We start from the raw sequence: 15390 nt of genomic DNA, 5'->3' as shown, positions 1-15390 counted from the left end.
TTAGTCATAAACTGTCTGACTTGCGTACTGCTTTTCTCATCTATAGCATTTCACTTTAGATTATTTTTAAGATGTTAGTTAGAATAAAGCTTATGATCTCTCCTTCTATTACTTGGTGATTTTCCATAGTAAGACCCCTCATCAACAGAGCCATTGTAGAATTTGAAAATAAACTTCAGGGAGTCCTTTATACCCCTCTCCTTACTTGTTGATGCTTTTGTTGGATTTATTGCTACTCCCTAACACTAGGAACATTGAAGACAATGTTCATCTTAAGTGTGGGGGAGTTAAGCCGAGGCCAGGGTGTGGGGCTAGAACCATGCAACTCAATCACCCCAACATACACATGCAGGCAATGACATGACCAATTAGACTAAAATCCCTCAAGTTCATTGATGCTTATTAAGTGAATTTAAAGAGGGAGTATAAGGAGTTGAGGGAGACCAACGTATGTATCAGTTTTTATTCTTGTGAAAGATCCAACTTAGCACATGCATGAGGTTAAGGGGGCTAAACATGTCTTTCATCATGACCAGCCCTAACTACCTTCATGTGTATGAAAGCATTTGATTTTATTATTAATGGACATTCGAGCTAATTCACATCTGAACTGTTAATGCATGAGATTCAACAACTAAAAAAGGATAAAGTCCAATTGACTCCGCTATTCTGAGCTAAATAGTAAAACTAGCAATTTGGAATATGAGTTTTGTTATCTGCCTCAAGCCTGTGACCAGTGTGAGATGGAGCATAAAATGCACTCACACCAAAAAAAAAAAGTGTGAGATGGAACATAAAATGCACTCACACCAAAAGAAAAAGGAAAAAGTGTGAGATGGAGCATAAAATGCACTCACAACCAAAAAATTTAAGAAATAAAGAAAATGTGGTGATGGTTGAGGTTCAAGGGGACAAAGTGCAGTTGATCACTCATGAGGTGCAGTTACAGATTTGAAACCTAATTCAAAGTGATGGTTAATTCTGGTGGTCAAGGAGTTGATCTACATATTGAATGGGAGTGAAAGCTGGAACTTGAAGGATCTCATATTCTCCCTTTCTTTGGCTCTTATGCATATGGTAAAATGGTAGTTTATAGGAATAGGAGCATAATACTTACAAAAGTTTCCCGACCACTCAATGCATTCCCCTCCTAAAAATTCATCTGATAAATGGTGAGAATAAAAGCGGGGATATTCAGTTTATGGCTAATGTCTTTTCTTGAGGACAAGCAAAAGCTTAAGTATGGGGGTATTTGATGAGTACATAATTTACATACAATTTATAAGGATTTATGCATGATTTTTCTGACGGTTTATTTGAGTTTCACTCCATTTCAGCTTAATTTCAAGAAATATTTTAGGGGAAACCAACTCAGGAGAAAAAAGGCATAAAACAAAAAGAAAAGAGCCAAATTTGAGGTAATTTAGCCCAGCTAACCATGGCCCAGCCGAGAGAACAAGAGAGGTTCGCTCGGCACATGCAGCCCATGCTACACTCTTTGGGAGAACCCAAAGAGAGAGCCTAGCAAGAAAGGCAATTCGGCTCAGCAAAGAGGAGGCCCATTTCAGCTCAAGAGCAACCTCAATTGTAGCCCAAATTTCAGCTAGGGGCAGCAACTTCTAGAGAGTTCAAGAGAAAGGGGTAGCATTTTCTAGAAGGTTCAAGAGGAGAAAAGGGCAGCAAATTCTAGAAGTTTCAAGAGAAGCTAGAGGTGGCAGCTTCTAGACTACTTGAAAGCCTATTAAGAGCCCATGGTGATGGACTCAGGGGTTCAATGTTTCTTACAATGAATTCGGCCAGACCTTGTAACAGAGGCTGGGTTGAACCCATGTGGTTGATGTGTACATCAATATTTAGGTCCCACGCCATACAAGGATATCCAACTGGGCAACAGTTTGGAGGATAAGAGAGCACATGGACTTAATGGGCCTAAATCCCAATTCGAACTGGTTTAATATGATTAATTAAAGAAGGGGTGGTTCTAGGATTTAGATTAGCAGATAGGATAAGGAGTTACCCCTATCCACTCAGAAAGTCCAGATCCAAATAAAGATTTGGATTAGAAAACTCCTAATAAGATTAGGAGGGTTGATCTTTATCTGCATATAAGATAAGAGATTATCCTTATCTCTTAAAGAGAGTCCAGATCCAAATACAAGATTTGGATTAGGAAACTTCTAATGGGATTAGGAGAAGCTCCCTTTAAGGCTATAAATAGAGGAGAAGGGTGAATCCTAGTTCACCCCATCAGATTACAGATTCAAGAGAGAAGACAGCTCCACCATAGCCAGTTCGATCTTCACCTGTAGGAGCAATCAAGAAAGGTTCTAGATATTAGTTTTTGGAGAAAAACTTATCTGAAGTCGTGCTCACTCGCCCTCCATCAGATTCTTGGTGAAGAATCAGGTTCTTGCTGAAAGACCACCCTACTGATTCTGCTCCACCCTACACTACCCTACACTATGTCATCTTCAGTGGGAGCAGTCTTTGGAGATCTCCTTGGGCGTGAACACCTTCATTGGAAGTTACAACTACTCTATATCAGGTATATCCCTCTCCTACCTTTTGGTTTCAGATCTGGTCTGGTTTAGGGTTCAAGATTGATACTTGAAAATGCAGTTTTCTAAAATAGGGAATGTGATTCCCACATGGGAGAGAGAAATTTTTGAAATTTCACCCAACCTACCTGCAGGGTTCGGCTATCCATATGATGGATCTCTCATCCCTTCAGATCTATCATTTTTTATACATTTTTTTTTCTCAAAACTTTAGGGGCAGAGCATGGGGTTTCTCTTTGCCAGTGATACTCTAAGATGGTGGTAACTAGAAAGATATGTAAATTACTAATAATTACCTTACAATTTTTTTTTTACATCAAAAGTATTTCGTTAAGCTGAATTTAGAGTCATGTTTTCTGGAATTGTACATGTCTAGTTACAGTGTGGCTTGTTCTTCAGTTTTTTTTCCCTCAAAATGGTGAGCTTTGTTTATACAGTAGATCCACAGTTCACCATCATATACATAGCAGAAATATTGATCATGGAGTAGTCCAAAATTCTGTTGATTATATTATTGTAAAAGATAATATCATTGAGGATGTCCTAAACAATTATCCAGGGTCCTAAATATACTTATATAGAAAAACTCTATGCCTCTTTTCAAATTTCAGACAGTTTTAATATCTTTTTATCTTTACAGACTTTAGATTTCAGATTTATCAAATGCCACCTTACTGTGTCCTTCAAGCTGCTCTCTCATGTCTTCTTCTATTTCTTTATGTATTTTCTATTGATAGAAATAGTAACTAGCTTCATATCTCCTCCAACTGCATCAACACTATCCATCCATAGCAAAGTAAAATAACACCATTACTTGGTTTCTTCCAATAGTTTAAACTTCAATTGGAATGTGTTCTACACAAAATAATGACATTGAATCAATTTGATAATCATGAAGAAAGTTTGCATAATATGGAATAAAAAATAAATCAACCATACTAAATTGCATTTGATTATAAGTTGGTCATTCCCAACAAAATTCCATCTAGACTCCATGTTACACGACTGATAGATATTGATGAATCTTTTACAATGGCAACCGACAAAAGATTATAAGTTACATGATTAGTTTCCTTATCAACCCATCTTAAACACTAATAGTTTCCTCAATTTGCATGACATTCATAAAAGCCAAAACCAAATGTGGCATATAATTATACCCATTAGATTGACCTTAACTATTGGTTCAGGTCAACCAAATCAAATTCTAGAAAATGAACGCCATAGTGCACCTTAATAAATTCTTCTTCTAAATGGTCACCCCATAATCAATAGCTAATGAGTTCGTATACATATGTTATTTTTCTATGTAAAACATTAAATCTATAAGAACTCAAAGAAGTTAAACAAACCAAGGTGTTCCAAAGAAAAATAGAAGTAGGGCACTGTTTTTTTTTTTTTTTTTCTTTTTGATGAATCTTTGATAAGAGATGAAAGAGAACTTCAAATGGCAATGAGCAATTTGCCATCTCCCATATCTTGAATGGCTTTGAAACCAACCTCTGTTGTAAAGCAATTTTTTATAGTGTAATTTCACCATTATCAGAACCAACTACATAAAAGATAGTCCAAGTCAGGAAAGAAAACATGATTGTGTGGTGATTATATCATAAAGTAAAAATTCCTCCATTGATTTAAAAGGGATACAGAAATGACAAGTTAGTAAAATACCAAGAAGTAATGTATGATGAGAATGATAGAATTCCATGCTAGTGACATTTGACCCTGGTGAATGGTACAAGCTACTATTAGTGGACGGTCATCTAGTGACCATGAAGCTCGTTGAACTAAAGCTGGTTATGTGATCTGAATACATAAAAAAAAGAGAAGTAATTAACAACCACCTACTCTATCAATCCATGAGAATGAACAAGATAGGATGACTTTCATTTGCACAACCATAAAATTGCAACATATGTGCATAGTATCTAAGAATTGCACATGTAAGATTTGGTTCTACTAAATTACCTCATCAACAGGTTGTGCCCTCAGATGTTTCATTAATTGTTCATGACCACTACTTCAATAATCGACCATACTTAAAGCACTAGGAGGTGCTCTTGGACATTTGAGAATTGAAACTATTAAAAGGCAAAAAAAAGCTATGAAATTAGTTAAAAATCACAAAAATAAACATTAAAATTAAACATATTAATGTGAAAGAACTTAAGAATGTATAGACCTAAAAATACAATAATACCAAAAGGATTATCTTGTGAATAATATTGGTCATAATAGGAAATGGCTAATTATAATGCATGGAATTCTTAAAAAATTGATCATAATCATAAATGCCACTTTTTTATTCTAATGTATAAGTTAGTTGTCATTTTTGCATAAGGCTGGAGGAATTGCCAAATAAGATTAATTACATTTGGGACAAAGTCATGGTGGTTTAGGAGTACTTAAAAAAAAATATCTTTGCCTTTAAAACGGTGATTTAAAAGGTTTGCCTTGGTGCACAAATGAGACACATTTTAGGGTCTATGCCTCAGCTCAATTGTGTTTCTTAGTTAAACTTTGTGCTTTTTGAAGCAAGGTGGCTAGTTTGGGGGCTCTATGAACCCTCTTTCTTCTTAATTTTACCTTAACTCTTAAAAAAGGAAATGAAAGACGCTTAACATTGTAATCATATTTTTCTTCCTAATCCTAACCTAACCTTCAACTGACCATTCATTTTCAGGTTAGCTTTGAGCTAACCTGCTCCAAGTTGCACTCCTACCATAATCCATTCATTTATCGATTGAACACATTGAGTCTATTCTGATGAGATCCCACTATAACTAGACCAATGTGACAAACTTATATATACGCATTAATATGGGTAATAGGCTCGGTGTTCTTTTAATAGATAAAATCTCATTTAAAATTGAGTAATGTCCCCATATTGGTTGGTTAACTAACCTTTGAATAAGGTGTCTTGAGCATTATGGATTTGTTACATCATGCAAGGTCCTGTGTCTAAAACCAAAACCAAAAGTATTGCATCAGATCTATAGTTTTCAGGATAACATATTTAATTATGGTTTTGAACAACCTATACAGCTAGAGTTCTTCTTTAAAAGTGTATAACTAACCTGTTCAATAGATTTCAATTTTATTAAATGTTTCAAAACAACCCATTTGGCTAATTTTCTTTAATTAAAAGACCATAAAAAGATTTTGAAACCTGGTCTCTAATCCTATTTATTAAAAAATGAGGGAGGCTTATCTTTGTCACATAAATCCAGTGTTGTTAGAATAAGTTGAATTGGTAACAGGTGACCAAGTTGGCCTTTTGGGTCTGACAACATTTCACATATATGTCTGTCTCTGTCTAGTTTATTCAGATTTTTATCAAGCTAGATTAAGGTAGACCTAGTAACAAATCCAATTGTTATCTAGTCAACTAAAATTGATTCTTGTGTTAACTCTATTGTATCATGAATGATGAAATTCTTGAGCATATTATGCCATGATCTTATGAATTGTGTGCAACTTAGTAAATGATTATGTGAGTTATATGGATTATTATGATCATTATGTGATATTCTGGAACTTGTTTGATTAGCTTTTGAGGTGAAATCTTAGACAACATATTACTTTAGAGATGATTTAGGTCATTTTTAGATCGTTTGAGCCTTTTAAAGCCAACCTTGATATATTTCAATCCTTAGTTACCCTTTTGAGCATTTTCAAAAGAATGGCATATGCAAAGCATATGATTAGCCACCATTAGAATTATTTTCTTTAACACTCATTGTACTTAACCTGTCAAACCCAAAAAACTATGATCCACCCTTTAAGAGAGTTTAATTTTGCACAATGATGTTGATGAATGAAAAAAGGGAAGATGAAAAAAAAAGTATTGAGAAAAAAATATAGAAAATAGGCTTAAAAAATCGATTATGAGCCTAAAATTATGTGCTAAAAAGTTTATTCATGCCCTAGAAGATCAAATGAAATAAGTTTGGGGATTGTGATACATGTGAAAAGAAAAATAAAGAATATGGGGATATATTGAGAGTACATTTATATGTACATATCCTTCTATGCTCTCTTGCTTTGTAATTCCTAATCTTTTTTTTTTGTTAGTCCTACCTAAGCCTCACATTACAAACTTAATAAAGACCTATTAATCTAAAGTTTTATAATTTTCTTTATTAGTGGAGAAAGACTATGAAAAACAAGCTTATGGAATATCCAAAAATTTTAATGATCAATTTCAAAGATCCATTGATTTGCATAATTTGAACTAAGAAGCATGCATGAAACTTGAAAATTGGCAAAACACACACTTCAATTTTCATGATGAGATTTTGTTAGCACAAGATTTATGATAATTCTTGATTGATATTTTGAATGGTTTCCAAGTTATATACCTTATGCAATCTTTGAGGCATATGCTTTGGAAAATCAAGATAAGTAAAGCATGATCAATTTATGAACTCAAGTATGATTTTATTCATATTTTGCTCGAGGAAGATCAAAAGCTAAGTTTGAGAGTATTTGATAAGTTTATATTTATACATATTTTCATACCTCTAATTTGATGATTTTGGTAATAATGTTTTTTGGAATTAGCATGGTATTGCACTAATTATGATGAAATTGTCTTGCAAGGTGATTTGAAACTTAATTGTGAAATTTTAAGAAAAAATTCGATTTAATTGATCAAGACAATCATAGAGGAAAGTCCATGCAGCAATGGTGTTTCATGATGTGGCCATGAAGAATAGAATCTATTGAAATCAAATTTGATATGCATGCACAAAAAAAAAAATTCTATTTTGACATAGTTCCCGTATTTTAGGCATAACTTCATGCCTATAACTCTGATTGAGATGATTAAAACGGCTGATTAAAGCAATGAAATAGGGCTACAATTCTTATGTTTACTACACACCCTAATTACGACATCATTCAAGTGCAATTTGAGCTACAAGTTTCGGGTCTAACAGTTGGCAGTGCAGAAAAAATAGGAATTCAACTTTGACTAAGAGTGAGGAAAGCTTAGTTGTTGCATTAGGAGTTTGTGTTGAATTAGGAGTTTATATTGAGAGGCAATTGAGTGGGGGCTGAATTATAAAAAGGACTATAGACTCAAGGCAAAAACACACATCCCTAGAGAGAATTCAACAGAAGAGAAAAGAAGAGGCAGTTTCAGCATGTTAGAAAATGAGAGGAATAAACCAAACCTAAGAGTGAGGAAAGCTTAGTTGTTGCATTTGTCTTCTACCTTCAAAGGCTAAAGCTTTCTTGTTGTTCTATTCATTCCTTGATGTGTTTTTGCTAGGTTTCTTCTTTAAGATTCTTGAGTGTGTTAAATTTAATTATGTCAAGCTAAATTCTCTTAGCTAAGGTTTATATGGATTTTGATTTTAGAATTATATAATTATTTGTTTAATTCAATTCAAGACCTTATTATTATTTGCATGAGGAATTTATTATTGTTGTATTTAATGCTTTAAAAGAATTGGCCAATCTTTTAATGATTTGATGGTTTATGCATGATTGACTAAATGATTTCTATGAATTAGATCCCTAGGCAATAAAAATCGCATGCTAGACTATGATATTGAAAGATGGTTATCTCATGTGTGGAAATCAAGGAAGCTTGGTGAGTCAAATCTCCTTTTAAGATTAGAGGTTTTCAAAAAATATAATGCTTATTTTTCCTTTTCACAACCATTTATAAATTTGATGGTAAAATTAGATTAATAAAAGATTAACATGACTTGAGAAAGCTTATTAATTAATTTAAGGAAATCCACTATTACATGCAAATAACTTTAATATATATTAAAGTAATTTTGGCATTGAGTTGGATTGAATAGGTAATTATATAACATTGACTTAATGAAATCTAAATCCTAACTACATTTATTCATTGATTTAGTTTTTATTAAGTTTTAGATTTGCATTAATTCTTCTTAGTTTTTATTCACTCAAGTGATTCATGAGTTCAACTTAGGTTAGTTTAAAATGAATTTGGTACTATGATCTAGTCTTTATGGGATCGACACTCGTCTCATCATTATACGCATATTTGATTAATGTACACTTGCCTGAATTAATTGTGTATAAATTACGCAACAAGTTTTTGTAATATAGTGGTGAGCATTCCCACCAGTCATGTGGGCGACTCGGGTTCAATCCCTGGAAATGGCGCTAAAAACTTGTTGTGTAATTTATGCATAGTTAATCCAGTCAAGTGTACATTAATCAAATATCCGTATAATGATGAGATGAGTGTCGATCTCATAGAGACTAGATCACAGTACCAAATTCATTTTAAACTAACCTAAGTTGAACTCATGAATCACTTGAGTGAATAAAAACTAAGAAGAATTAATGCAAATCTAAAACTTAATAAAAACTAAATCAATGAATGAATGCAGTTAGGATTTAGATTTCATTAAATCAAGGTTATATAATTACCTATTCAATCCAACTCAAAACCAAAATTACCTTAAAATATATTAAAGTTATTTACATGTGATGGTGGATTTCCTTAAATTAATTAATAAGCTTTCTCAAGTCATGTTAATCTTTTATTAATCTAATTTTACCATCAAATTTATAAGTGGTTGTGAAAAGGAAAAATAAGCATTATGTTTTTTGAAAACCTCTAATCTTAAAAGGAGATTTGACTCACCAAGCTTCCTTGATTTCCACACATGAGCTAACCATCTTTCAATATCATAGTCTAGCATGCGATTTTTATTGCCTAGGGATCTAATTCATAGAAATCATTTAGTCAATCATGCATAAACCATCAAATCATTAAAAGATTGGCCAATTCTTTTAAAGCATTAAATACAACAATAATAAATTCCTCATGCAAATAATAATAAGGTCTTGAATTGAATTAAACAAATAATTATATAATTCTAAAATCAAAATCCATATAAACCTTAGCTAAGAGAATTTAGCTTGACATAATTAAATTTAACACACTCAAGAATCTTAAAGAAGAAACCTAGCAAAAACACATCAAGGAATGAGTAGAACAACAAGAAAGCTTTAGCCTTTGAAGGTAGAAGACAAATGCAACAACTAAGCTTTCCTCACTCTTAGGTTTGGTTTATTCCTCTCATTTTCTAACATGCTGAAACTGCCTCTTCTTTTCTCTTCTGCCAAATTCTCTCTAGGGATGTGTGTTTTTGCCTTAAGTCTATAGTCCTTTTTATAATGCAGCCACCCCTCACTTGCCTCTCAATGCAAATTCCTAATTCAATACAAATTAGGTCTCCTAGTCTTAATCAAAGTTAAATTCTTATTTTTTCTGCACTGCCAATGGTTAGACCCAAGACTTATAGCTACAATTTCACTTGGTTGGAGGCGGAATTAGGGTGTATGGTAAACATAAGAGTTGTAACCCTATCTCTTAGCTTTAATTGGCTATTTTAATCACCTAAATCAGAGTTATAGGAAAGAAGTTATGCCCAAAATACGGGAACTATGTCAAAATAGGAAAATTTTCTTTCTTTTGTGCATGCATATCAAATCCGATTTCAATAGATTCTCTTCTTCATGGCCACATCATGGAACACCATTATTGCATGGACTTTCCTCTATGATTGTCTTGATCAATTAAATCGAATTTTTTCTTAAAATTTCACAATTAAGTTTCAAATCACCTTGCAAGACAATTTCATCATAATTAGTGCAATACCATGCTAATTCCGATAAACATTATTACCAAAATCACAAAGTTAGATGTATGAAAATATGTATAAATAAAGGCTTATCAGTTATCTCCTTGAATGTTTGTTGTCAAGTGCTATTAACAACACTTGTTCTTTAGAAACTGAAGTCTAGAGCATGGTTTTTCTTTTCCTTTCTTTCATATTGAAATTTTGAATAACGAATGACATTTGTCTAGTATCTATTGCTACTCTTTCGCTCTCCTTCTCTTTCATACACATAGACGTGCGTGCGTGCACACAAACATACTTTCAAATTTAAGGAGATCCATGATGTCATATACAACTGTCAAATGTGGAAGCAAGGACTTCCTAATATGACCAGAACACTCTCTTGGTCTTTTGATTGGTGACTTAAACAGATGTTTTGTGGATTTTGATACTTATGAGTGTTTTAATCCATTGCATATTTTGATCCTTTTTATCTATCCTAAAGGTTTTGTATTAGTTATGATTTGCACCTTGTACATTCTACTAATATCAATAAAATTTTATAGTTACCGATAAAAAATGAATTTTGTAAAAGAAAATATCCCATTAGCAATTAAAAGAAATAATGTTCATATCATGACTCCTATGTTCAAAGTGTCATTAGAACCATTTTAATAATTCTCTTGGATAGCATCAACTTTAGACCATAAGACAATAATGTATAATCCCCTATTTAAAAGGAAACTGTTACATTTATGTAATATGCAGTATGCTTTACAATGCTATACTAAAAACACATCACTTAGGGACATACACAGAAATGTAGACAATAATGTATTACTCCTAATTAACACTCTTATTTTCAATGAGGGGAACTTAACCTAATGGCATCAATCAAAAACTTAGTCCTAGGACAAAGAACTGAGAAAAAATAGACAAAAGAAGGCCATGTGGGTCAACTGTTAATAATCGGTTATTTGGATTGGAGAAATAAAAATAAATTTCAAAGAATTACAGATTAGGTAAATCATCACTAAGAAAAGAGGAAAATATCATGCTTGACTTCTAGAAAAGAAAGGAGTCATTTGGAGAAGCCCCCTTTTTTTAATACAAGGAACACCCCAAATCATTAATTAAAACTATATTGGTTTTCATCATTAGAAATAGGGATTTTCTTTGTCTTTCCACTAATGACCTTGGTTTATCAAAAGGGGGGGGGGGGGGCAGACCAATAAAATTCAAGAAATATTACACCACATACAAAGGTGTAAAACAACTAAAAGTAGTGAAGAAGAATAATAGATAGAATGATAACAATATATGGTAGAAATATGTTTAGACTACTTAATTTCAATCACCCTTATTTCTTTGATTTTTTAGTTTTGTTTGTTTACCTCACTAATAAGGATGGCTTATAATTTTTATTTTACCAGTGATGGAAGATAAAAGGAAATTAAAAGATCACAAGAGCAACAAATCAAAAACCCACCCATCTCCACACATACAGGCGCTTGAAACCTCAACTTGCCCCAGGATTAGGAGCAAAGAACATATGGAAAGTTATTTTGACATATACTAGGGTATGGATTTACGGCTTTGATGCAAGAATAGGAAAATGCTACTTTTCAAATGTTGTTTTTAAGGTAAGTATCATGTAATATGTAATCAGATAGTTAAAGATCTTTTGTTTTTAAAAAAATTATAGTTACTAATTTAACTAATCTTTTTTTTTTGTATTTTTTTTTCTTGTAGGTTGTAGAAGAAAAAGAATACAAATGGTGTTAAGATCAACTACTTTTTTTCTTTTCTTAGAGTAGGAAGTGATTCATTTTTTGTAATTTTCTTTTCTTTTAATTTGTATCAATTAATATGAAACAATATCTAGAAATAATGGCTATCTTTTAATAGATATATGAATGAATTGTTTTAAATAGAAAATTAAATTTTTTTATATAGGTTTATATAAGCTTTACATATGATAAAATAGTATTTTAAAACAAAAATAAATGATCTTCAGAGGGGTAGCAAGTGCTTTTAAATAAGAATAACCAAGTGGTAATTATAAGTGATACTATAAAACATAATTAGGATTCTTAAAATTACTTTTAGAGGCAAATAAATTTGTCTCAAATTTAATTAAAAGGCCTCTAAAAATATACATTTGATGGCATTCATATATGCCTCTACATAATGCTTTTTAATGGCAATGCTTTGGAGGCATGATTGCGTGCTTCAATATCTTATTTTTTTTTAGGCATTTATAAAAATGTGCCTCTAATTATTAGTCAAATGCCTCTATAACATTTAGAGGCTAAACATTTACAGGCAATCACCTGAGTGATTTTTTTAATAGGTGATTTTTTCTATTTTAGAGGCATTTTTTGTTGCCTTAATAGGTGCTTTTTTTAGTAGTGAAATATAGGAGATGGTATCATAATATGATAATTAGTTGACAACAATATTGTAAACAAATAGATCTAGCAATAATATTTCCTCCCACCTAATGGAGATAATAACAACTTTGAGCTATTTAGAAATTTCTTTTGAATGTAATGTTAAATTTTAGTTTTTAATTATGTAACAGATCATGTAGTTTAACTATTAACTATTAATTTTTAAAGTTTGTATGATGTCTTTATTATTTAGCATTTTGTTATCAATTTTAGTATTTTTTTTGGCTTTGTATAATGGTTTTGAATGTGATGCTAAACCTTAGTTTTTATATATATAATATTATGTTATTTAAATGGTAATTGTGAACTTTTACAGTTAGTAGGATAATTTCGTTATTCACTAATTCATTATTATTTTAGTTTTTTAGCTTTGTGTAATGGTTTGGAATAAAATAGTAGTCTAGAAAAGTATACTAATATTTTTTATCATTTTACAAAATATCATTGCATATTTTCACATATTTCATAATATTTTCATAATGCTTGTAATTTTTATAGTATTTTCATCTAACATTTTCAATATTTTGACATGTCCTATATTTGGGTAAGTGGCATTTATATTAACATTGGCATTTTGACATATGTATCTTACTAAGAACCTTTGCTTTGCTTACGATCATAGGGAACCCACATTAAATCACTAGTTTCCAATGGAGAATCACCAATCTCTAACTTATTCGAGAACACTTAACTAGGGGTAGAGTTAACCATAGGAGTAACCAATTACTCTTGCTAACTCCAATTAAGCCATTAAATCTAATAATACTGATGGAAAGTAAGAGAGTTGCTAAAACTAGGGAGATCATACTTGAATATAGGATTTATACACAAAAGTTGAACATCACCTTTAACCAAGAAATTTAAGCCATCAAGTTGTAGGTCAATCCTTGTATGTAAGTCCCTTACACTTCTTATGCTTTTTCAGTGTGAGACAAAACCAATACATGTGCATCCCTATGAGAAGCAAACAAATATGCCAATGTATTAGCAAACTAGGCTTTGAGCCATATTATGTATTTTTTTTAAAGACCCCTAAATTTACTTTAGGTGGAGGGGGCTGTCATTATAAACTTTATTAACCATTATATATCAAAAAGAGGGGGGTATAACTTGTTTTGCCCCAACAACAATAGAGCACACAACATTTCCCTCTCAACCTAACCCAATACAAAGGGACTTTACCATCTATACATAAAACAAGAAATCTTAAATAATCTTCTTAAAATCTATTAGAGCTCCTTGCAAGAATATATGTATGAGATATTTCTTCATTTAAAACCATATTAAAAGTGAGGCGTTTTCATTATTTTTTTAACTCTCTGATTTGTTTATTTTTTCTATTGAGGGATGGCATTATAGGATGTGGTTCTCTAGTTTGCTTTTTCAGTTGAATAAAATAAAAAAAATTAAATATATATGGATGATGATAAAAATTCAAAATAAAATTCTATTTTCAAATTATAATGAACTTTAATGAAAATTTCAATCTAAGGTAACATGTATCAAAGCATACTCTAAGACCTTTAAAAATGAGAATATACCATATTTTTGAAAAGAAAGGGTGAAAAAGGTGCTCAAGGAGCTTACAACATATTTGTTTTTACTCAAAATAATCTTTACAAACAATTATGCATACTTTAGTGTTATGAGGTTGAGGAAAAGTATTTTTTTTTTTGTGCAAAACCGTTTGATTAAACTTTATGAAGTTAAAATTAGTCTTAAAAGCTCTAGGAAAAATTGAGCACTGATGTGGGTCACCACTAAGATAAAATGTAAACTAAAAATCAATAAAATTAGACAAAAAATAAAATAACTTTAATCTATGAAAAGTATGCATTATTCTTATATATTTTAAATACTTTCTAGTAGAATATGCATAACATTTATCATTCATTTGAATATTTTGTGGTACAACTACATTGCATTAATGAATATATGTAGCACATTAAATTAATATTTTAACCAATCACGCTAAATACATCACATGGTTCACTCATCTATATTTGTATATCTATATTATTACAGAATGGATGTGCTCACCATTCAGTATATGAAATCTACTCGTACGAGTAGATTAATAGTCTCACATGCAAACACTTTGTGCGTGTAGATGGAATCTAAATAAAGCATGACTTTCGAGAGAGCTCACCCTTTTGAGTCTCTTCACAAATTGCTTTCGAGTTTCCCTACTGTTGCGAAGGGAGAACGGGAGAACGAATGAGTTTCCCTGTCTTTTCTGGCAACCTTCGAGGAAGAAGGTCTCTTTTTCCCTCTCTATTTTGCCCTCCATGACTTTGTTTTGGAACTCGAAGGAAAGCCTACCTTCCACAGAAGAGACCTTGCACGGGAGAACGAAAGAGAAAATCTGATGATCCTAGCCAGCATGTATTACACGTGTGATACATGCTGCCTCATAGATCTGATAGCCTATCACTTGCGAACATGATAACCTACTATCACTTGTATGCTCAATAGGGACTAATCTAATAGTCTGATACTTACATGCTTGATTGGGATTAATATGTCTCTTCATATTTTAGTTAGTGTTTGATTACCTAAGTGAATAGCCATAATAATTTCTTCTACTCGTTAGATGGTATTTGCCTATTGATCATTTTCTATATATATTCCTTCTTATATGAACTTCATACTACTGTTCTCATTCTATTTTCTTCTGCTTTCATTCTTGTTATTTGGATTGATTGTTACCTGGGTTCTTCTGGTAATACTTTTTACTCCATTGCTTGGGTTCTTCTGGTA

At 31.8% G+C, this 15390-nt stretch overlaps 1 long non-coding RNA gene across 3 annotated transcripts; it reads right to left on the bottom strand.

The window, feature by feature from the left end:
• Positions 1 to 3031: 3031 nt before the first annotated feature.
• On the bottom strand, positions 3032 to 14961 carry LOC148846365 (uncharacterized). 3 transcript variants are annotated; one of them, XR_016102007.1, is made up of 5 exons: positions 14780 to 14961; positions 13476 to 13584; positions 4527 to 4639; positions 4230 to 4364; positions 3032 to 3413 (listed from the first exon to the last, which is right to left on the bottom strand). It is a non-coding gene; the product is annotated as an uncharacterized LOC148846365 (long non-coding RNA). The 3 variants fall into 3 exon arrangements; XR_016102008.1 differs by having other exon boundaries at positions 3032 to 3336; XR_016102006.1 differs by lacking the exon at positions 3032 to 3413 and adding an exon at positions 4039 to 4110.
• Between the last annotated feature and the right edge of the window lie 429 nt (positions 14962 to 15390).

Source organism: Nelumbo lutea, chromosome 7 (genome assembly GCF_056320005.1).
Source record: "Nelumbo lutea isolate HS-2025 chromosome 7, American lotus-T2T, whole genome shotgun sequence".
Lineage (NCBI taxonomy): Eukaryota > Viridiplantae > Streptophyta > Magnoliopsida > Proteales > Nelumbonaceae > Nelumbo > Nelumbo lutea.
This window is presented reverse-complemented; position numbering and strand designations above follow the sequence as displayed.